Here is a 23,067-nt window from a genome sequence, read left to right as displayed (position 1 = left end):
AGTGACATGCAGCTCCTCCTCTGTAGGATGCAATCTAAATAAGGATATCCCTCAATGTGTTCTTCCAGGGGTCGGTTACGAATGGAAGTCAACACCCTATAGGAAATTGGAGTGACATAGGTTGGGTCATATTCACATGCCTTGATTGTACGACTTTGTTCAGCGTTGGTCATTATTTGGCATCCTTCTAGCTCCCATTGTAGGCGTAAAGCATACCATTTCCACAAGAAGGAGGAGTTGTGGTCAATAAGATGTTTCAATTTCTCGATTTCTTGGTTTGTGGCCATGATTGTTGTCATGAAGGAAAAATACAACATTAATATTTGCACCTTGGATTAATTCCAGCCTTTGTAAATTTAGCTTTAGCCTATATGTACATGTGTGAACAGCCCTTAAGTTTGAAAGAGGGTTAGAATAAAAGGGACTAGAGGCCAAAGGCAAGACATCTTTTGATCATTCAATAATCTTGGCTTTACCATTTTCTTGGAGTTAGCTTCTTTCTAGCCTATGAAGCACTCAGCCATGGCCGTCATGTATTTTTGAATCTCCAATCATTAATACATGATGAGGATGTCTTGGTGCAATAGATTTGTTAATTCTTTGTTGTAGCTTAGTTAATTTTCAATTTCAGTTAGATTTCATTCCATGGTTGATTGCTTCCATTACATTGGTATCAGAGCAGTAGCTTAGATCCTTGCAGAAGTCATTTTCAAGTACTAGATTCAGTTTCCTAGGCTAGAGAGAGCAAACCATAGTTAGGAATTTGAGTGACAGGACTTGACAGGACATGAAGATTTCAAACCGGAGTTATATGTGAAGGTCTGCTACAAACAAGGATGAAGATGGTGATTCTTGGCATTACCAAGGGAAGAAATGGAAGGCTCCAGCCAAAATAGCAGGACGTGATCAAGATTGAGCCAAAATTTGGGGTAAGTGTACAAACAAATGGTTGCAGGACATTTTAACCGTGGTTACTTTTGAGAAGAAAGGGTTTCTTCTTCCCTTTCCTCATTTCTTCAAGCTTTCCACAAGAATCCATGGCCAAGACCACATCAGATCTTCTTCTTCTCACTTCTATCATGAGAATGGGTTGGATGACCTCTTTCCCTGCCTCAAGAGCTTCAAGAGGAGTAGCTTATGTAGCTACTTGGCACCATTGCTGATTTCCAGGACGTGAGTATGCACTCACGCTGTTTGCACCATCTGAACATACTCCTATACTGTGGGAGAAATTCAGGGTGATGATCCTCTTGATGCATTGCTATTGATTCCGGCCTTGGCTCCTTGCTCCTGGAACGCTTGTCTGTAGACTACGGCAAGAAATCAAAGCTAAGGTTTACTGTGTACCTTTCCCCTCAAGTGTCTACTTCCATTGTGGAGCCTTGCAACAGCGTCTTGTCCACTCACTCTCTTCTCGAGCATACTGATGTGTCTGTGCTGCTTGACAATGAAGCCATATACGACATTGCAGACGCTCCTTGGACATTGAGCATCCTATCTACACTAATTTGAATCGACTCGTATCTCAGGTTATTTCCTTCCTTACGGCCTCGCTTCGCTTTGACGGTGCCTTGAACGTAGACGTTACCGAGTTTCAGACGAACTTGGTTCCTTATCCGAGAATTCATTTCATGCTTTCGTCTTATGTGCCCGTCATTTCGGCTGAGGAAGCCTATCATGAGCAGCTCTTTGTTGCGGAGATCACCAACAGTGCCTTTGAGCCCGCGTCTATGATGGCCAAGTGTGACCCGAGGCATGGAAAGTATATGGCCTGCTGTCTCATAGAGGCGATGTTGTGCCCAAGGATGTAAATGCAGCTGTGGCCACTATCAAGACCAAGAGGACCATTCAGTTTGTGGACTGGTGCCCTACCGGGTTCAAGTGCGGCATCAACTATCAGCCTCCCACTGTCGTGCCTGGAGGTGACCTTGCCAAGGTACAGAGAGCCGTGTGCATGAGCACAAAGATCATCATCCGTGCCACCAGGACTCGAATTTGCAGATCGTAATCCCTGAAATTGTCTGTCATTCCTGCCAAGCACAAGGCTGCCCCAACTTGAACTCCTCTATTTTGCATTAAATAAGGGTTATAGGCTCAGTCTGCATTGAAGAGGACAAGCTCTGTGTTAATGGCCACCATCACTTCTCCTATTCTGGTGGATGATGGACTGAAGGTATATGCAGTCACAGATTAGTAACAAACTGCTAGTTCAAATCAGATTTGAAGGCTTATGGCGTATGTCGCGTCTCTGAAGGTATATGCAGTCACAGATTAGTGACAAACTGCTAGTCCAAATCAGATTTGAAGGCTCCACTCTCCTCTTGCACCTCAGCCCAACAACTCCCTTCAAGTTCCTCTACCCCCCGAGCGCTTCTGATTTGATCACCTCATCACTGCGAGCTGTTGTGTTAGAGGCTTCACTATTTCTCTCTTTAGCAAGGAGACGTGTGGTGAACCAGTGCTGGCTCGAACTGTAGAGAGTGCCAATTTGTGAGACTCCTTGCGAAGCTCATTGAGGGAAGGAAGATTTCACATGATGGAATCAAGATGAAATTCTGAATCCTATAGGAATGAAGATTTCACATGACCAAATTAGGATGGAATCCTGAATCCTACAGGATGGAAGATTTCACAGAATGGAATCCTAAACGAGATAGGGAAAATTTCTGATCTAATAACACATTAGTTGGTTTAATATCTCCATGGATGACAGGAGGGTCGCATTCTAGATGCAGCACTTCTTGCAAACTTCTGTTCTGCACATGCAGTCATAGACGTCAGGATTGCAGAAGCAACAACCTCTCAGATGTCATGATGGCGAGCCTCAGACTTTGAGGTCTTAACAATGCTCCAACAACAAGCTCTGAGTAGTCAACTGGTCTTCCATCCACATACACCAGTAGATATATTGGGCGAGATTTACAAGCATCCTTCAGATACAAAGTTAATCAAAGCCTTTGCAACAACATCTCTGTTGGAGATGAATATCAGATTGGATGGGTTGGAATTAGAAACAAGAGTTAGGTTCCCAGTAATGTCATCAAGAAGTTGAGCTTGATGAAGCACTGCCAAAAGTGATGAGGCTAGTACAGTGGCAATCAAGATGAGGAATTCTATGTTGCAGAAATTTCAAGAGTGCTCCTGTACCATGAGTTTCTTGAATTGAGCCAAGGAAGAATGCAGACACTGTGATAAAGATGCAGGCATGATAGTTGCTTGGCAGGCTCACCAAGTGCAACCACTTCTTTGCAGATGACACACAATGCTGAGCCATCCTCAAGATTGAGTTGTTGTATAAGAATGGAGGGAAGGCACTCCACAGCTGACTTAACTGCTGGGGGAGCTCACCTCCGAGAGTTTTCAGTATCAATCTGTTGAAGCAGCTCTTCAAAACCTTGAGCATCCACATAATCCCCTGGATTTCCCACATGATTGTCCACATCAGAACCTTCCATGTGAAATTCTGAGTCATAGTTCTCTAAATCTATTTGAATCACTTGCAGGCGCCGCTGGAGAGTCTGATGGAGAAAATTTCTGGCACGGGACCTATTGTTCTCAAAGCTGAGCCAATCCTGATTGTTGCTGTTGTTGCTGCTGACCAGAGCACTTAGCTTGACTGATTGACTGATGGCAACCTACTGAAGGCCAGAGAAATTTGAGACTGCAGCTGTTGGTGCTGCTGGTGCTGCTTAATCAGCTGTGGTTGCAGCTATTGTAACACAGTTTCTGTTACCTGCTGCTGCACCATTTGATAATGATGATGTTGCTGCTGCTGAAGAAAAGCCAATGAGTTTGGGTGGTATTGCTAAGCCACTTGCTTGTGAAGATGTTGAGGTACAGGCATAGAAAGATCCAAATGTCCATCAGATGGCTCCTGCACTATGCTTTGCAATCTCCTGCAGCACTTCATGGCAGTGTCTATGTCTACATTCAGCTATGACTCCAGCTTACTGGCCAGGGATATCACTCTCCAGTTTGCTGAAAGTATCTTGATGATCATGGTCACGCGGTTGCCAATTTCAAAAGATCTGGCATACCACTGAATGTATTGGTATGCAATGCTACAGGATGTTAAAGCATTTTATTACAAGATTGGGTTTGAGTAGTTCATCAAGCAAGCTCGAGTAATTGGGTATCTTCTTACCTTTGATTCTACTTGGCATGATTCAATTCATTGGGTACTTTGAAGCTTGCAACCAACTCAAGCTATATTGGAGTTTGTTTCTTGGTTAGCTCCATTTTGAAGCAACTATTGGAGTTCTCAATGCTTATGGGTTTTGCTTGATCAAGTGGTTGAGAGTATGTAGTAAGGATCAGTTGGGCTATTTGTAGAGAAATTCTTGGATGTATCAAGGATGTATTTGCAGGGTTTGTGCATGTCTAATCAGTGTTCTTACTGATCTTAAGTGCCTTACAACTTTCCCTAGATGAAAGGTAATGATTACGAGGCAAAATAGGGTCATTACAGTGCCAAAACAGGGTGCAGTCCAAACAGGGACAGATTTGGAAAAGTTGCTACAAAAATTAGTAGCATCATTCTAACGACAAAGGAAAAACTGGAATGATACTAGACATCATAAGCTTCGAGTGGAGCCATTAAACGTCTCATTTGGATACATATTTCTCAAGTTAGAGCCTATTTTGTTCCAATAGTTCACTAGCAGTTTACTATGGACAGACCTAGAGAATCATTTCCAGAATGGGGTGTAGGTACAAAATAATGCAAACCAGGATTCCTAATTGAAGGTAGACATCATGGGCTTCGAGTGAAGCTATCAAACACCTCATTCCGATCAGAATTTCTCAAGTTATGGTTAAAACAATGCAACTAGGTACTTGAGACAGGGTGCTGTCTATTGTGGACAGACATAACAAATCATTTCCAGAATGGGGTATTGGAATATTTTAATGTGAACCAAGATTTTTAAATAGTACTAGACATCGTGGGTTTCGAGCAGAGCCATCAAGCACCTCATTTGGATCAGTATTCTTCAAGATATGGCCAAAACAGTGTATAGGGATAATCACAACAGCATGGTTACAGTGAACAGTTTGGTCAGAAATGTAAGGGAAATGAAGTTGAAAGTTAAAGAGCTTGTATCCATCATTGATAGGAGCATTGCAGAAGTGTCAAATGTTCAACATGATGCTTATACATATGGTATATCTCATGAAAGAGACAATGGCACTAATGCTTATGGATGTGTTTCCCATGATGCTCCAGTTCATGGATATAGTGACTATGGATCTTATGTTTTTTTTTCTTCAAATGGGCAAAGTCTTAGAAGTTCTTTAGGGAAATATGGATGCCATACCTCATGCCAAGATGATCAAGGTGATCCTTATCCAAATGGTTTTGGTCAACAACAAGGTGGTTTTGTCTATGGCAGATTTGATCATGAGAGTAATCATACAAATGCTCATGGCCAGCAGCTTGATGCATTTGGGCAGCAGCAAGGATATTTTGGAGGGACGTATGCATATGAAGATCATGCTTCATCTTTGGAACCTACTCCAAAATACTTTGGACAGCATGCTGATGATCATTCCTATGGGGATGCCTATGTTTATGGGCAGCATTGCAGTGTTAAATGTAGCTGTCCTGAATGCTTCCAGGAGCAATCTTATAGGAATGAATATCATGTATCTTGTTTCCAACAACATCTAGTTGACGATGGGCAGCATGAACCATGTAATGCAGGAATTCATTATGGTCAGTCTATGGATACTAATGCAAGAATATATACAATGCAAACCGAAGAGGTTAACATCATAGAGAAAAATGAAGAAGCTGATGAAGAAGACAACACTCAAGATGAAGATGACAATGAAGAAGATATACAAGAGAATGATCAAATAGAAGACCAAGAGCAGGAATTTCAGAATGCAGATAGTGAAGAAGATGAAGATCAAAATGAAGAAGAGAGTTTAATCGATAATGAAGAACATGAGGATGCAAAGATATGTGATGAGGGCTCACAAGGAGAGTTAGTTGCAGAAATGGATGAGAATGCATATCCATATGATGATGAGCTACCTTGGGATAATCATGTTGATGAGATACATAAACCCACCCTTGGTCATGATTCTTATGATTCCATGGTTGATCTACATCAGCCCATAGTTGATCAAGGACTACAACTACCTAATGGCGTTTCTTCGGATTCTCATGTAGATGATTTTGAATATGGTGCTGATATGTCATATGATTTGAATGCATCATTTCCCTATGATCCAGGCATTCATGATGGCAATCATGAGTTCTTGGGTGGTTTCCCATTTGACCCGGGAGGTATAGATGATATGCATGATTCTTGGACAGGTACCCATGATTATGACTATTATTTTGAGGGATTTCCTTTTGATCCCGGGGGTACTTGATATCTTTATTTGGAGTATTGCCTACAAGGTAGTAACTCATAAATGCGTGCTACAAATTTAATGATTTTCCTATGGTTACTACATATGGAAAAGTGCATTCCAAAGACAAGGTAGCTTACAGTCCAAAATTTCTGTCATAAAATAAATTGACTTATCTCAGTCAATTTGCAAGATTTATGATTGGGGAAGGTACTATATGATGTCTACTTCATTATGACATCTCATATGCTAAAACCGACATGTACTTCAAAAGTTATGGCCATTCTCCTACAACAGCCCTGTTTGGACAGCAGCTAGTTTTCTCACAGTTTGGCATGCAAAAGGTTTTCTTTTCATGGACAGTGCTTTCTTATCACTTGGAAGATGAATGGGCATGATTACTATCATCCTTAACTTGGATTTAGTCCATTACTTTTTGGTTTTGAGGACAAAACCATCTTCAGGAAGGGATGGTTTGTCATGAAGGAAAAATACAACATTAATATTTGCACCTTGGATTAATTCCAGCCTTTGTAAATTTAGCTTTAGCCTATATGTACATGTGTGAACAGCCCTTAAGTTTGAAAGAGGGTTAGAATAAAAGGGACTAGAGGCCAAAGGCAAGACATCTTTTGATCATTCAATAATCTTGGCTTTACCATTTTCTTGGAGTTAGCTTCTTTCTAGCCTATGAAGCACTCAGCCATGGCCGTCATGTATTTTTGAATCTCCAATCATTAATACATGATGAGGATGTCTTGGTGCAATAGATTTGTTAATTCTTTGTTGTAGCTTAGTTAATTTTCAATTTCAGTTAGATTTCATTCCATGGTTGATTGCTTCCATTACAATTGTATTCTTGCTATATGATGTAATGAGACACTCCTTGATTGCTTGCTCCTAGGATATCTCAATTGCAATTTATTCATGAGCTACTTTGGAAGCCTTAACAAATAGAAATTTTGACTCCTCCCAGGAACAAGGGAGTGTTTGTACCTCTGTTGTTATAGGTTCTTCCAGGAGGCCTAAGTCTAGTCAATCATAGCTTTTAGCCAAGTCATGAAAGTAGTGTCCGAGTGTTGGAGGCAAGCAACCAAGTCGTCCCTTGTATTTCTAGCTAAATTTGTGGTCAAGGATAGAATTGATCATCGCTCATAAGAGGGTCGAAGGTCGGTGGGTGGTTGAGGCTTGACAAGACTAGAGAATTCTTTAGGTTTGCTCTTTAGGTTGGAGCTTGGCCTCACGTTCGATGGGTTTAGGGGTAGCTGTCATTGTCGTGCTACTAGATGCATTTAAGATTTGAGGGGTATCATCAATGCTAGAACTGGGCATTTTGTTTTCAGTAGGCTACGATTATGGACAATAGATTGTTTGTTGAGTTATGCGTTGGAGGTTCCATGGACTTAGCGTCCTTATTCTCTTGTGTTGTGAGTGTCTGTGGCATGATGTTTAGTGTGGTCAAGCTTAAGGTTAGCATTTGTATAGGGTCTTTGGCTGCTTTGGTTATAGGCAGCCAAATCCAGGTATTACCTGCATAGTAGCCTTGCGCTTGCAATAAGGCCTTGGGGACCCATTGCGGCTTGATTGTACATCGATGTTTATAGTTTCGTCTTTGTATCCTAGGTTTTGAGTATGGATCACTAGCCTTGCGAGGTTGTGAGTTGCTATTCCTAGGCAGCATTTTGTGTTTAGGTACCCATTGGAATTGGGGTTCATGGGCTTCGGCATTGGTGTCAGTGGATTGGTGGCATCAAGTCTTGGTAGGTTGCGATGAGCCACGACCCCCCTCCTTAGCCTTGACGGTGATTTTTGGTAGTACTGTTGGCTTCGCGGTCTTGGAAAGAGTTGTGCCACCCCCTTGCTACATATTGTAACAATGCAATCATTGCCAACGGCTAGATGGATATGATGTGATTGATAGTGGACATTGCAACGAACTTGCTTCTTGAAAGTTCACCCTAACAGTGATTCTGTGCCTACATTCTTAGTGTTGGGAAACACATAGAAGATTATCAGCACACTTTCAAACTCGATAGAAATTGCAACTTTGCACTTTCCTAACAATGTGTAGGGTTGGCCCCTATAAGGGGTGAGATTAGCATTGGTGGGCTGCAACTACGGGTTGCCAACTTGGGTCCAATGTTCATGAGTCAAGATATTAAAATCAACCCCTTTATTGATCAATGAGTTGATGGTGCATGTGTGTGTAGCAGTGATCGTCATGCATAGGTAAGTTGGTGGTACTACTTTCTCATCCTCACCATCCATCTCAATGATAGTGGCTACTCATATGTGGATAGGGGGTGCCAGCATTGGGGGCTCATGCAATGGGTGCATGGGAGGGAAATACTTCTTTATATGGCTACCATTGAAGAAGCCTATTCTCTCACCCTCTAGGGTTTGGAGTACTACGTTGCCAGTTTGACTGATGGTTCGAATCTTAAAAGGTCGTAGACCCCAAAACTTTAGTTTTTGCTTATGTCCTTTGACTGAGTATAGTAGTAATAAGTCACCTTGTTCGAAGCACTGCTACTTGACATGCTTTTCAAACCAGCTTTTGCATCTTGCCTTCTCACATATGAGCGCATGGGTGGTTAGAAGCCGAGTTTTTGTTAAGCATTCAAGTTCAATCAAGCATTCCATCCATGCCCCCTTTCCATCCCATCTTTCTTGAAGGGTTATCCTGAGGCTTGGTACGAAGAATTCCAAGGGAAGGATTGCCTTTGTACCATATATCAATTTAAAAGGGGTCTGTCCTCTAGCTGTCTTGTAAGTCATGTGGTAGGCCCACAAGGTTGCCATAAGCTTGTTATCCCAATCACTGCATGAAGCAGAGATGACTTTGGTTAGGACGTTTACTAGGATTTTATTTATTGATTTAGCTTGACTGTTTGCGTGTGGCTAATAAGGCGAGTATTTTTTATGGATGATTAGGAAGGAGGACAGGAGGTGAGCTATCACTCTGTTGATGAAGTGTATGCCTTGGTCGCTAACTTAGTTTGATAGGGTAACCGAATCGTGAGATCACTTGCTCCCATAGGAACTTAGCAGTGGTCCGTGTGTCATTCTTTCTTGTAGCTCGCACTCCTGTCCATTTTGTTAGATAATCGATAGCCATAATGAAGTATTTGGCTTGTGAATATTGTGTTGTAGGACTAATGGGTCCGATGAAGTCAATCCCCCATTTTTCGAAGGGTTGTCGTGTGATAATTGGGGTTAGCTCCATGTGACCCTTACGAATCAAAACTTTAGTCCTTTGGCACTTGTCACAGTGTTTCACAATTCGTGCCGCATCTTGGAAGAGGGTGGGCCACCATAGCTGGGACTGCAACACGTTGTGGGCTGTCAGGTCTCTGCTGAAATGTCCTCTTGCAATTCCACTGTGTGCCTCTTTCAGCACGTCATGCATCTCGTGTTCACACACACAACTACACATTAACCCGTCTTGCCCCAGCCTATAAAGTTGCTAGCTATCAACTGATAGGGTGGGATTTTCATGATGAGCCACCTGAGTCGGGCCTTTTCTATCGATCATTTTGGTAGTCCATGTTCAACCACTTGAACTATGTCATCTGCCCAATATGGCATCATGTCAGCTCTAAACAAATCTTTTTCATTGGATAAGTGAAATAGATGCATGTCTGGCAGTTTGTCCACAATGCCTTGTCCAGTCGCTTCTCCTGTGGGGATGCAGGACAGATGGTCAACCATGTAATACTATTTTTCATTATGCACCATCACAGAGAAATCAAACTCCAAAAGCAAAAGAGGACATCTAGCAATGTGTCTTGTAGTGCATGGTTTATTAACCAAATGCAACAAGACTTGATGGTCAACGAAGAAAGTAAAAAGCATAGCCAAGAGATAATGTCGAAATTTCTTTACGACAAAGACCATGGCCAAGCCCTCTCTCTCCATTGTAGAGTAATTCATTTCAGTCTTAGTGAGTTTTCTGCTAGCAAAGCTCACCTGATAGTCTAGGTTGTCTTCACCAGGTTGGCACAACACAGCTCCTACAGTGAATTTTGAAGCGTCGATGTGCAGTGAGACGTGAGTGTCCAATCTAGGGCTTGTAGTATCAGTGCTGTGGTTAGAGCCTTTTTTAATTTCTCATACGCAAGTTGGCATTCCTCGGTCCATTCGAATAGAGGTCTAGCAATCAATGCATAGTTTAACACAAACCATCGATAATACCCTGTATGTCCTAAAAAGCACTGAACACCCTTGTAATCAGTGAAAGATCGACAATGACCTTGATCTTTGAGAAATCTATGGCAATACCATTTTTTGACACCATGTGTCCTAGGATACATCCATGCACACCCACCAGAACTGGCACTTCAAGGGGTTCAATGAGAGGCAATATAGCCGACATCGTTCAAAGATTGCTCGGAGCCTACCTAAGTGTTCTCGCCAAGTAGAATGAGCACACAAGTCATCCATGAAAACCTCTAACTGCTTCCTCAGCATGTCTTTGAATATTGTACATATCAATCATTGGAAAGTGGCTAGCGCGTTAGTCAATCCAAAAGGCATGACTATGTAGGCAAATACTCCCCATTCAGTGGTGAATGCAGTGTAATATACTAGTTCTTATAGCAAGTCAAATAATTGGAAATTTATGAATTACACCATACTTGCAAAGAAATACAAGATATACACCATGTTTTCAAGGAAGCCATAGCCAAGGTAGCTAGGCATGAAATAGTATTGCCATGGAAGACTGAGAATCATAGTTGTAAGGTGTTGTAACATAAATACTCACCTCATGTCAAGGTGGGACATGGTATGCACCCCATATCTTGGTGGCTAAGAGTATGCACCCTCTTAGTTGGTGGGAGGAAGGAGTCTCAAAACATGTATTATTTGAAAATGGCCAAAAAAATCCCTCACATGTTACATCCCCACCTTTTATACTTAACCCTAGCCTAGTCTAGACTAAGGTGATTTATGCTTTATTACAAGCCATCCCAGCCTAAAAGAGCTTTATCCTCAGTTGAATTGGAAACAAATTACAAAGATGATTACAAAGATAGCTTGAATCATTTGCAATCATGTTGTGATAAATCTCCATGTTGATGAAGATCAAAGAAGTTGATGAAGAAGGATCATATAAGTGGAACAGACTGTTGTAAATGTCCAAAACAGAAGAGTAGTACAAAATTGAACATATCTTGAGCTAGAAGTGGCTGATTTCCATGTATGAGATATAAAAATGTGGAGGACAACATGTAGTATCTAGCCATGCTTTCAAAATTGAATTTTGATGTTGATGAGATAATTTACTTTCACATAGAAATTTAATACATCAAGCTATCTACTACCCTGTTTATGAACTGTGCTCTTGCTTAAGCCATGGAAATTGTTCCAAATATGATGCTTGTTGCCATGAAGACTCCTCAATAGGCAAACCCTTCCATTTGACCAGGTATTCCACAAGAATATGGTTCCTTAGAACCTTCTCCCACTTGCCAATAATCTTCTCAGGTTCATATATGATCAAACCATCATCATCCAAGGGATGTAGTTCTTCAAGAACTTGAATTTGAGGTCCCACATACTTTTTAAGCTGAGACACATAAAAGACATTATGGATTCTTGTGTTTGAAGGTAAGTCTAGTTGATAAGCAAGATCCCCAACTTGCTTGACAATGCGATAAGGACCATAAAAACCTATGAGCAATTTTTTTGTGTCCTCCTTTAAGAGAAGCATAACGTAACTTGCGAACCTTAAAGATTTACATCTTTATGAAACAATGCGGAGGGTACTTGTACTTTGTAGCCAAATAAAGCTTCAAAAGGAGACATTCAAATGCTCATATGGTAAGTATTGTTATAACAAAACTCCATAAGATGGAGCCATTGGTCCCATGCATTTTGTGTCTCATGGCAAAAATGTCTCAAATAAACTTCTAGCCATTTGTTAACTCTTTCGGTTTGCCCACCTGTTTGTGGGTGATATGCGGTACTAGGAGTCAAAAGACTCCTCATTGAAGAGAACAAACTCCTCCAAAATCTACCTATAAACTTAGTGTCACGATTGGACACAATCTTCATTGGCAAACCATGAAGCTTGAAAATACATTCCATAAATTGTTGAGCCACTTGCTTTGTTGTAAATTGGGCCTTAGTAGGGATAAAATATGCTGATTTAGTCAACCGATTAACTACCACATAAATGCTATTCCACCTTTGCTTAGTTGTAGGCAATCCCACAATGAAATCCATAGAGGTATCAGTCCACTTACCTTGAGGAATAGGGAGTGGCTAAAGTAAGCTGCCAGATAGAAGAGATGAGTCTTTATTTTGTTGACACGGAAGATATTGCATCACATAATCCTTTGACATGTCACCAAATGTCCTTCCAATAAAAGCTCTTACAAATGTTGTTAAATGTTTTGAACAACCCATGATGACCCGCTAAAGATGAAGAATGCATCTCATGCAAAATACGGTCTTTGAAAGAGGATTTTGTTGTCAAGTAGACTCTACCATGGTACTATAAAAGACCATTGTGCCAACTGAAATTGGGATACTCTTCTTCTTTACCTTGCTGAAATTCCTTCATCATCTTTGATGCTTGCTCATCAAGAAAATATTCTTCTTAAATGTTATGAATCCAATCCTTATGTACAATTGAAATTGAAGATATAGAACATGCCCACATACATGATAAAGCATCCACCACAACATTATCTTTTCCAGCCATATAGGATATCTCAAAATCATAGCTTTTAAGAGTAGCTAGCCACCTCCTTTGTTTAGGGGACAAATTTGGTTGGGAAAGGAAGTATTTTAGCACACGGTGATCACTCTTCACCTTGAAATGGATGCCATATATATAGTGATGCCACTTTTTGATAGCATGCAAAATTGCCAACATCTCTTGTTCATAGACATGTAGTTGACGCTCCTTGTCATCAAGCTTGCGACTTTCATAAGCTATAACTCCATGGTCTTGATACAAAACAGCCCCAACTCCTCTTCCACTAGTATCCGCACATATAATGAATTACTTAGAGAAATCTGGGCATACAAGAATAGGTGCTGAAACTAAAAGAGATTTCAGCTCATTAAAGCTCTTATCAGCTATGGAGTCCCAAAAGAAAGCTTCTTTCTTTAGCCTATTGGTTAAAAAAGCTACCACATGAGCATAATTTTTCATAAACCTCCTATAGAATGAAGATGATCCAAGGAAACCCCTCAAGGAAGTAGAATTTATAGGAGTAGGCTAATCTTTGACACATTTCACCTTATTAGGATCCACATGAATGCCTTGTTCTCCCACAATGTGTCCCAAGTATTCCACTTTATCTTGCATGAAAGTACGCTTTGATATTTTGGCAAAAAGTGTGTGTCTTCTTAATATGTCAAAGGCCTCTTGCTCATGTATCAAATGCTCATCCTTGGATTTGCTATAAATGATGATATCATCGAAGAATACAATGACTATTTTGAACAAGAAAGACTGCAATATCTTATTCATGAGTGCTCGAAAAGTAGCAGGTGCATTTGAAAGGCCAAATGGCATGACCAAGAAGTGGATAACCCTCTTTCAATCCTAAAGGTTGTTTTATATTCATCCTCTTCCTTTGTTTGAATTTGATGATAGCCCGAATGAAGATCAATCTTGGTGAAGACCTTTGCATCTTTGAGCTCATCTAAGAGGTCATCATTGCAAGGAATCGGGTATCTATTTTTCATTGTGGACTTGTTAAGCTTCCTATAATCAATGCACATGCAAAAAGATCCATCTTTCTTCTTAATCAAGAGCACAGGAGAGGCAAACAGAGATTGACTTGGCTGAATTAAACCCATTTGCAGCAACTCTTTAACTTGTCTTTCTACCTCTTCCCTTTCAAAATTTGACAAGCGATAGGGAGGTTTGTTGATGGGTTTTGTGTTGGACAGCAAGTCAATAGGGTGGTCTACCTCTCTCTTTGGAGGCAAAGATGATGCCTGCTAAAATAAATCTTTATAATCATCCAATAGCTCTTCCATTCTTGGAACTTTGAAACTTCGGAAGGTGTGCAAAGTTCCTTCCAGGTAAGGTTATGCACCCCTACGAAGTCTTAAATAGCAAGGGAGGGTCACCTCTCTTTTGTCTTGCTATCTAATCCAACTTTGACCTTTTTCCTCGATCGGAATATACATGGCAAGGATAGTTTTCTAAAAATCAATGCATGATATGCATGGCTTAATCAAAATTTTTCCATTTCATGATATGCAAGAACTGAAATGGACTAGGGCTGGAATTGAAATGGGGATAGGTAAGGAATACTTACAGCAGTGACTCACTACTTTATAATTTTATTCCACTTACCACTTAATTCTACTCTCAGCCAAATTGCATTTAATCCATCAAGCAATCAAGGTTAGGATTAGGCATTAAGTTTCCAACAAATGGAGGAGATTATTAGCAATTGGCTTCTGAAAATTTTTATTGAGAATGAAGCAAGGAATTTAGCATAATATCATTCAGCCCTAAGTTGGGTCTAAATGCAATCAAATGGTAATTCTTAAATGGGATTACTCTTAATTTTATATTTTCAACAATTGGATGGCTTAAGAAATTAGATATTAAAGGGATTAAGAGTACCTCTTTCATTGTTGGAGTAGATGATTATGGAAGCTCCACTTACCATTTGATACTTGAAATTCTTGACCTCCCACTTGATGAAGCCAAGAATATCCTCAAATCGCAATCCCCATGATGAATATGTAGCTCATAGAGTCCGTTTTTTCCTTCAAGAAAGCTCCAATATCCTAAAGCTTTGCATAGAAGTGATCCTTGTAGCCCAAATGTGGTTGGAAATTTGAAAAGGAATCAATGATAAGCATCCAAAAGGGTAGAAGACTTCAATCCTTGATAAAGAACTCTCCCATTGCAGCACATAAGATTGCATATGCTGCCCATACACTTACAATGCCAGGAAGAAGCCCTATTCTTGCAATATTGAAGTAAGACCATGAATTCTTGACATAAGCTTGTGCATAGAAGCTTTAGGATGCCTCAAGAACCAAAAGCCCCATGATACCATCCTTCAAAGTCCAAAAATTCTAAAAATTCAAGTGGCTGCCTTGTTTTGCCGCAATTCAAGAGAAAATAATGCTTCAATCTTGCAAGAAATCTTCAATGTCAGTCCAATCCTTGATGTAGATGCTTGCCCTTGTGCTATTAGGAAGCTAGAAGAAGTCAAGGAAATTGAAGGATTTCTCATGCTGTACATTTTCAGCCATGGCTAGGGTTTGAAGAGAGCTTCAATCTTGAAGGAAAGAGTAGGAAGAATGCCATTAATGCCTTGTACATCACCTTTGTGATCCAAATAACCTTGTGTAAGAGGTTGTAGCCTCCAATCTTCAAATGTTTGATGAAATGGAAGTTTCAAGTGCTGGAAAATTGGAGCAAAATGCTGCCAGCATGCTTCTTCAATGACGTGATGGATACTTTATTAAATCCAAGCATATAGGTGTTTAATCTCAAGCTTAGGATGCCTACTTTGATCCTATATAGGTTGGATAGATGATAGAAACAATGGGAGAGAGAGATAACTAATTTCCTCCATGGCAGCTTGAAGAAGAAAGCTTAAGAAAGGCAAAGGAGGCTTGTTCCAAAAAGTAATCCAGGGTTTAGTCCCACTAATCCATGGTTAGACCACAGTTAGGATCAAAGAACCCCCAAAATGACCCTCAAATGGACCACAAGCTACTAAAATGACCTTGAAGCCGCCATTTCTCCCTCCTGCCTTCTTCAAGATCCACCAATTCGATCGCGACTTGTTGTAGAAGACTCCCACTAGTCACGGTTTGAACTATATAGACCAATGTGACTAAATTTTTGGCTCCTAGTCACCCTGTAAACATGTTGTGACTAGGTTCTCTATAAAAATGACTCTTCCCATGGATCAAAGTCCATGCTTTGATACCAATGTAATATATTAGTTCTCACAGCAAGTCAAATAACTCAAAATTTATGACTTACACCATACTTGCAAAGAAATACAAGAAATACACCATGTTTGCAAGGAAGCCATAGCCAAGGTAGCTAGGCATGAAATAGTATTGCCACCATGGAAGATTGAGAATCATGGATGTAAGCTACAACATGAATACTCACCTCATGTCACGGTGGGACATAGTATGCACCCCATATCTTGGTGGCTAAGAGCATGCACCCTCTTAGTTAGTGGGAGAAAGGAACCTCAATGCATGTATTGCTTTAAAATGGCCAAAAAAATCCCTCATATGTTACATCCCCACCTTTTATACTTAACCCTAGACTAGTCTAGACTAAGGTGATTTATGCTTTATTACATGCGGTCTTATGCCTATCGCTAGGGTACACTTGCACCCGATTGTATTCAGAGAAACCGTCCAGAAAACTGTAGGCCTCTTTGCCAGCCACTCTCTCAAGCATGTGCTCGGTGTACTACAGTGTGTAATTATCTCTCTTTGTAGTTGTGTTTACTTTCTTGTAATTTACACACACTTTAATCTTTCCATTCTTCTTTAATATGATAACTATTGGGGAAACCTGGTCCGTGTGTTCAATCTCATAGATGAATCTTACTCTCATTAGCTTGTTGATTTCTTCCTTGACAGCATGGGTGTGCTTTGGATTCATGGGATATGGTCATTGTTTGACCAATGTTGCATTAGGTGTCATGGGTATGTTGTGAGTCACCACACTCGGGTCTACCCCTTTGAGCTCTTCTAGGGACCAAGCAAAGATGTCTACATACTCTCGCAAGAGAGTAATGAGACTTGCTTCATCTTGCTCAGCCAAGTTATCGGCTATAAAGATAGGTCATGGCGTCTCCCCCTCCCTGACTAAATTGACTTCTTTGACCTTGGCAGGTGCATCGATTGGTTCTCTTACTTGCCCCTATCGTTTGGCTCCCAGCAAGATCACCACCCTATCTCCCTTTTTGAACTTTGTGAATCGTTTCGGCAAGTCTTGCGGTTTTCGTTGTTCTTGTGTCTGCATTTCATTGCTCAGCATCAGTCATTCCTCCCTTACCCATCGGCGTCGTAGGTATCCGGTAGATCCCCCTTAGTGCGTCCAGTCTTGTGAGGCCAAGGTATTTCATGGTCATACCTAAGTTGACTTCCGATTTGGAATCAAACTCTCTATCTTCTCTATCTAGAAGAGGGGTTCTCTCCTGGTGGTCATAGCTTAGAAGGTGGGTCCGCTTTCACAGCAATGGTGCATCACTCAGTTGGGCTAGGCTTTCCTGCTCATAGTTGATTGCACTAGTGTGCTCCAACCAAGTTTAATCACAATCTGAACTCATTTTTCTATTCTAAGTGCCCTTTGCTTGCGTGGTCTAGGGTCTACTCATATTTGTTCGATTATATGCTCCCTAGTGTTATACTCCAGAGTATTGATTTCCCTTTCGTACTCATCACTAAAGGAACAATAGTCCTCATTTTCATCATCAGAGCTATCTTTTTTCAGTTGCTCCTCAGTCTCTTGGTTCTGACAATTATCTTCTTGTTGGTCAAGGATTAGAGCCCAATTGTATCTCAAGTTTAACTCCTGTATCTTGGACCATTGCCATTTAGGCTCGTTCAAGAGGTCTTGGAGCGACTTAAGATTTGTTGTTGGATTGCCAGCCAACTTGTCAGTCAAATACCCTAGAATCTCTAAGAGCTCTCGTCTATTGTTTGGGACTCAGAATGCAACATGATTGGGTCTTCCACAATAGGCTCCCAGTCATCATGCAAACTGGTACTGAAGGTATGTCATTGAGCTTACTAGTTTCCTTGATAGCGTATTCGCACTCCTTAGTGTTCGAGAATCGTAGATCAATGGTACTAAGAACATGCATCCAATCTCACTCATCCTCAAGACATGGGATATACTTGGTAAGGGCCCCATAGGATCCCCTAGTCTGCTATTTGTTGCCCTTTAGCATGGTAGAGATGGCATCTAGGTTGACTAGCATAGTTTTCCAAGCGTCCATCTCTACTCTTATAGCCTCTGTTTGATTGCTTAAGAAGATGAGATTGTTGCCCCAGTCTTCTATGACTCTCGCATTGCACATCCAGGGTTGGCCTAGTAGGATGTCGTAGTCCACTCCTTTCATGACTATGAAGTCAATGGATTCATGCAATCTTCACTGGCCAAAATTTCAACACCCCAAACAGTTTCACCTTCATTTTGTTAGCCAACATGACGTTGAACCTAGCAGTCTCGACTGGTGGGTTACCCCAAGTCTGGAGTACTGCATGGCTTAGCACACTCACTCTTGCCCCCGTGTCCACAATCCCCTTTCTTGTGACATCCCCCAGAGCTAGGACTGGAAATACTGCATGCATTTCCATGCCTTCCCAAAAAGCATTAACATGCAAGGATTTAGGCATGGAATGCAGCGTCAAACTCGGTATTTGAGTTTTTGCATAGTGCTCAAGCAAGTTTGTAGTAATTGGCTCGTTTGGTTCTTCAACCCATTGTTTCAGCTCTAGTCATAGCATTGGATGCTGCCTAAGCACGTCGCCCAAGCTTAGAGTTACAAGGGTGGTCACCAGTGTATTGAGGAGGTTGCTAATCACTTGCCTCTCTCCTAAGTCTACAATTATTGGCCAATGGCCTTGATTATTTTGCTAGCTCGAAGCATTTAGCCTTTGTCTAGTTGGCTCTACTTGTGGTGTTATTACCTCTCTTAATTTTGGTCGTGGTAGAGAGATTGGCACACTCATGCTTGAGAGATCACCGATCTCATCTTTTAGTATGGGATCAGTGTCTTTTAGGTGCTCATGGGCCTCCTTCACCCATTCTTTCACCTTCTCGATGGCTTTGAGTTGGTGCTTCGGATTGGGATACTCCCCGACCTTAGCACTTCCCTTTTCAGCCATTCGTGGAGCCGACGTTTCTTCCTCTGCATCAAGGACTTTCCTCCCCATAGGTAGTGTTGTGGTACTTCCGGTTTTGAGGGTGACCTTAGTGTTTGGTCTTTTCTTCCTTTGTCTCCGACTCTTCTTTCCAATTGAGGTTGCATCAAGGAAGGTTGTTAGGCCCTAGCTATGATCTACTAGCCCGCTTCGTCTGTGCATGGGTCATGACATGTGTGGGAGCTTTCACTCAACTGCCAAGACCCACGGACCGCTTATTGTTTCAAGCGTTCCAAGCCGAGCACTAATGGCTACCTCTCACATAGCCAACGCGCCCTCCATATCTACGGGTGTAGTGAGCTTACCTCCATGCCGTTCGATTTACCTCCTCTCCCGCGCACTCCGGTAGCTCCACGATCCAAGTGCAAGCTTCAAGCAAGCTCCATCCTCAAGCTCCATGCTCCAAGCTCCATTTCCACGAGAAAGATAAGAGAAGAGAAGAGAAGAGAAGAAGAGAGGAGAAGATGGAGAGCTTCTCCTCCTCGGTCCCTCACCCTCACACACTCACTCCCTCACACTCTCACACTCCCTCTCTCAAGCATAAGCTCAAGCAAGCAAGAAGAAGAAGAAGAAGAAGAAGAAGAGGAGAGCCACTTTTGGCAACACACAAGAATGAGCTTCTCATTCACTTTTCAACTTTATATACAAAGCCCTAAATCCCTTTTGGGCGGTCATCCCCTTATCCCCTTTTTTACATGGCCCGCTATGGCCTAGGCCCTTTTTCCTATTGTCCTTCTATCTTCCTAGCTTCCTTTCCATCTCCCATCTACATTTACAAATTGCATGGGTGAGAGCCCGGCGCTCCTTAAATTAAATCATGATGCGCTTGCACTCTTTTACAAAAGTATTGACTTGCACTTTTCCTTGTGTGCATTTCTCCCTTATTTAGGACTTTTCTCCTTGTGCATCTTTGTCTTCCATTTCACTTTTCCTTGGCCTTTGTTTTCTGCTTTAGCTTTTCTGGATTTTCCACCTTCATTCGTTTGAGGGTTAGCATTACCCCCCTCCTAGACGAGTGCCAGTCCCATGGCACTCACCATCGTAGGTAGCAGGTTTTGGCCTGCACTGAAGATGTGGGTGTGAAGGGTGGTTACTGTGGAGGAGTGTTGGTGGTGATGTGGAGGAAAGTTAATTGGGGCACGTTGGTGGCCTGGGCGGCTGGTGGTAGGGTTGTTGGAGTTGGTGGTAGGGTTATGCTTGATGGCCAGCACAAGTGTTGGTTTGGTAGGGATTCTACACGTGAATTTCTGGCAGGCTTGCAGTATGATAAATGATAAGAAGTCATAGTTGAGTGTCGATAAAGAGCGAACGACACCTTCGTTGGAGTCTTCAATACGTGCAATTGAAAACCTCTCATAGGTGGTCTCTCCCTAGGGGTAGTGCTAGTCTTCTCTATCGTGTACAAGACATAGTTTAATTAGTTTGGGAGATAGGTCAAACTCTAAGCAAGCTGAGAGTATTGTCCTGTACTGGAGGATCCAGATTGTGTATATACTTTGGTGCATATATTATGTGAGTGCTCGTGCATACTTAGATATTACGTAGGTAGAAGACTGCGGGCTGATTTCTCATAATGATGTGTGGATGAAGTAAAGGTGTCCATGCTAAGAAGAAGTACACGTGAAGGTGTCTGTGACATCCTTTGCAATGTGGCTGCACAACGTAACATCATTGAACACAAGGACACTGCACGATCGGTAGCTGGTAGCTATTGGATCTGCGTGATGAGGACAGTGTACTTCTCATGGCCATTCGTGCGGTGCCTACCACAATGAACACAGGGACACTACACGATCGGTAGTAGCTAGTAGCTATTAGACTTGCGTGATGAGGACAGTGTACTTCTCATGGCCATTAGTGCGGTGCTTACCACAATTGATTGCAATGGTATTAAGACAGAGTGCAAGAGGGAATCGTGTGAATGGGTCATGGTGACAGGTCTAAACATAGGCAAGACAAGCTCCCTAGGTATGTCCTACCCTTGGTGTGCCCTGAACAATTGTGGGTGATGCTAAGGGGCTAGGGGACTAGGGACGGAGCCAGCCAACCAAGGTCACTGGACGCACCTAATTTGAGGACCCCTAGGTGCTGTGTTGTGATCGTGGGTACTTGTTATCATTCTTTTCTTTTCTTTTTTTTCTTTTTCTGTTTTCTTTTTTTGTTTCTTTTTCTTATGTTTTTTTTAAAACTTGCCTGAGTACAACCATTGCAATATGTTGAGGCTATCACCCTTTCAATGGATTGGGAAATGCCAAGCTTCGAAGGCTCAAGAAATGGATATTACAATGATGATTGTGCCCTAGCCTCGTTGTTAGAGAAGCAGTTGTTGAAATGGGGAGATACACTTAAGATATTGCAAACCTCTTTGCGACACGCGATGTTGGTACAATTGAGGTAACAACCGTCGTGAGTCCACTGTAGAGCTTGACCCAGGAAGAGAGCGTAGCCCATGACTATGCTTTGGTTCGTGCGATGTGGGTACTCGCAAGGGTGATTTTTCACGTTTGGCAGCGTGGCTTTGTTGCGGTTCTTTGTAAGGTTGGTGGTCTTGCGGTGACTTGGGCATTGAACACGTTTGCATGAAGACATGTGTCATCCTGCATCCACTTGTCACTTCATGAGAAAATATGCAAGTCACATGCGTCAAGTACAACAAGTAAATGCAATCATGTCAAGATACAACTTTTTCAAAATCCTATGATGCTAATTACGATGCCTGTTCCAGTGCTTATTAGCGATAGGTAAGGGAAGTGTGTACAAGTGGGGAGCCTGCCGCTTTAACCATCAAAAGACAAAAAGTTATGGCAGGATGGCCTTTGCTAAGTTGCTTATATATCATAGGGGCTACTTGATTTGCACGAGGCGGGATGAGTCCGGGTGGTCAGGCGACTGAGGCTCTGTTGGTGAGAGGCTCCTGTGAGGTTAGGCAGGGAAGATGTTGGCCGGGACCTGAATGGTGTAGTCTTTGGCCGCAATCATTTCCAAAATGCTTTTGAACAATGCATCGAATTCTTCCTTGTCTCGAGCTACCCTTTTTTCCTTTGAGCACCTAGTGCTCGAGCATTTGTTGGGGGCTTGCACAAGCGGTGTTGCCACACCTTGTGTTCTTCTTTGAGCTTCTACTCCCCTGGCGGGCGTGGGGATTCTTCGGCCTACATCCGAGGTGGTGTCGCTTGGGACCTCGTTTCTTTGCATACCTTTTGAGGGTAGGCACATAGTGCACCGGCGGAGGAGCTTGTGCTACATGTTCCCTTCGACAGTGGAGAGCGTCTTTGCAAGCCAGCTGCCCTAGGTGCTCCATGTCTTCCACGTAGGGGGACCTGTAAAATGCGAACCAAGGATTAGGCCTTGATACAGGATAAAGACATTCGCATGGGGGGGATTATAGTGTGGGTCATCAAGTGCATATGATGAGGAGGGGAGAGATGAGGCATGCAATGTTTGTTGTAGAGGGATGGCCCCCCCATGATGATGTTCATTTTGCCTCCAACCATTAGTAGATCTTGGCTTATGCTAAGTTGCGTGGACTAGTTGTCATGGAGTGGGGCAGGGCTTATCCTCGGAAGGATAGACTAGAAAGGGGAAAATGTGTATAGAAAGGGACAATGCCATGTCTACACCCCAGAGATGTTGGTCAGGGCTTCCAATGGTGGTAATGAGGGTTGCATATCCTCCACTTGGTGGCGGGAACGGTCACACAACTTCTAAATGTGTGGTGAGAGGAGGACGTGAGGAGCTTAGCCTGTTGAACCCAACTCTTCTCCCTGCGCTTGACTATCATTGCTTGTGTGTGTGTTGATATTGTCTATACAA

The 23,067-nt window shown here is 42.1% G+C and overlaps 1 pseudogene; it reads left to right on the top strand.

Annotated features, from left to right (window-relative positions):
• The first annotated feature begins 1,257 nt into the window (after positions 1–1,257).
• Positions 1,258–2,008, top strand: LOC148009575 (tubulin alpha-1 chain pseudogene; annotated as a pseudogene).
• Positions 2,009–23,067: the final 21,059 nt, after the last annotated feature.

The sequence above is a fragment of the Lygodium microphyllum genome, chromosome 30, assembly GCF_053477565.2.
Source record: "Lygodium microphyllum isolate KBCC chromosome 30, Lygodium_microphyllum_v1.1.10, whole genome shotgun sequence".
Classification (NCBI taxonomy): domain Eukaryota; kingdom Viridiplantae; phylum Streptophyta; class Polypodiopsida; order Schizaeales; family Lygodiaceae; genus Lygodium; species Lygodium microphyllum.
The sequence above is the reverse complement of the archived record's forward strand: the minus strand, read 5'-3'. Positions and strand labels throughout refer to the sequence as shown.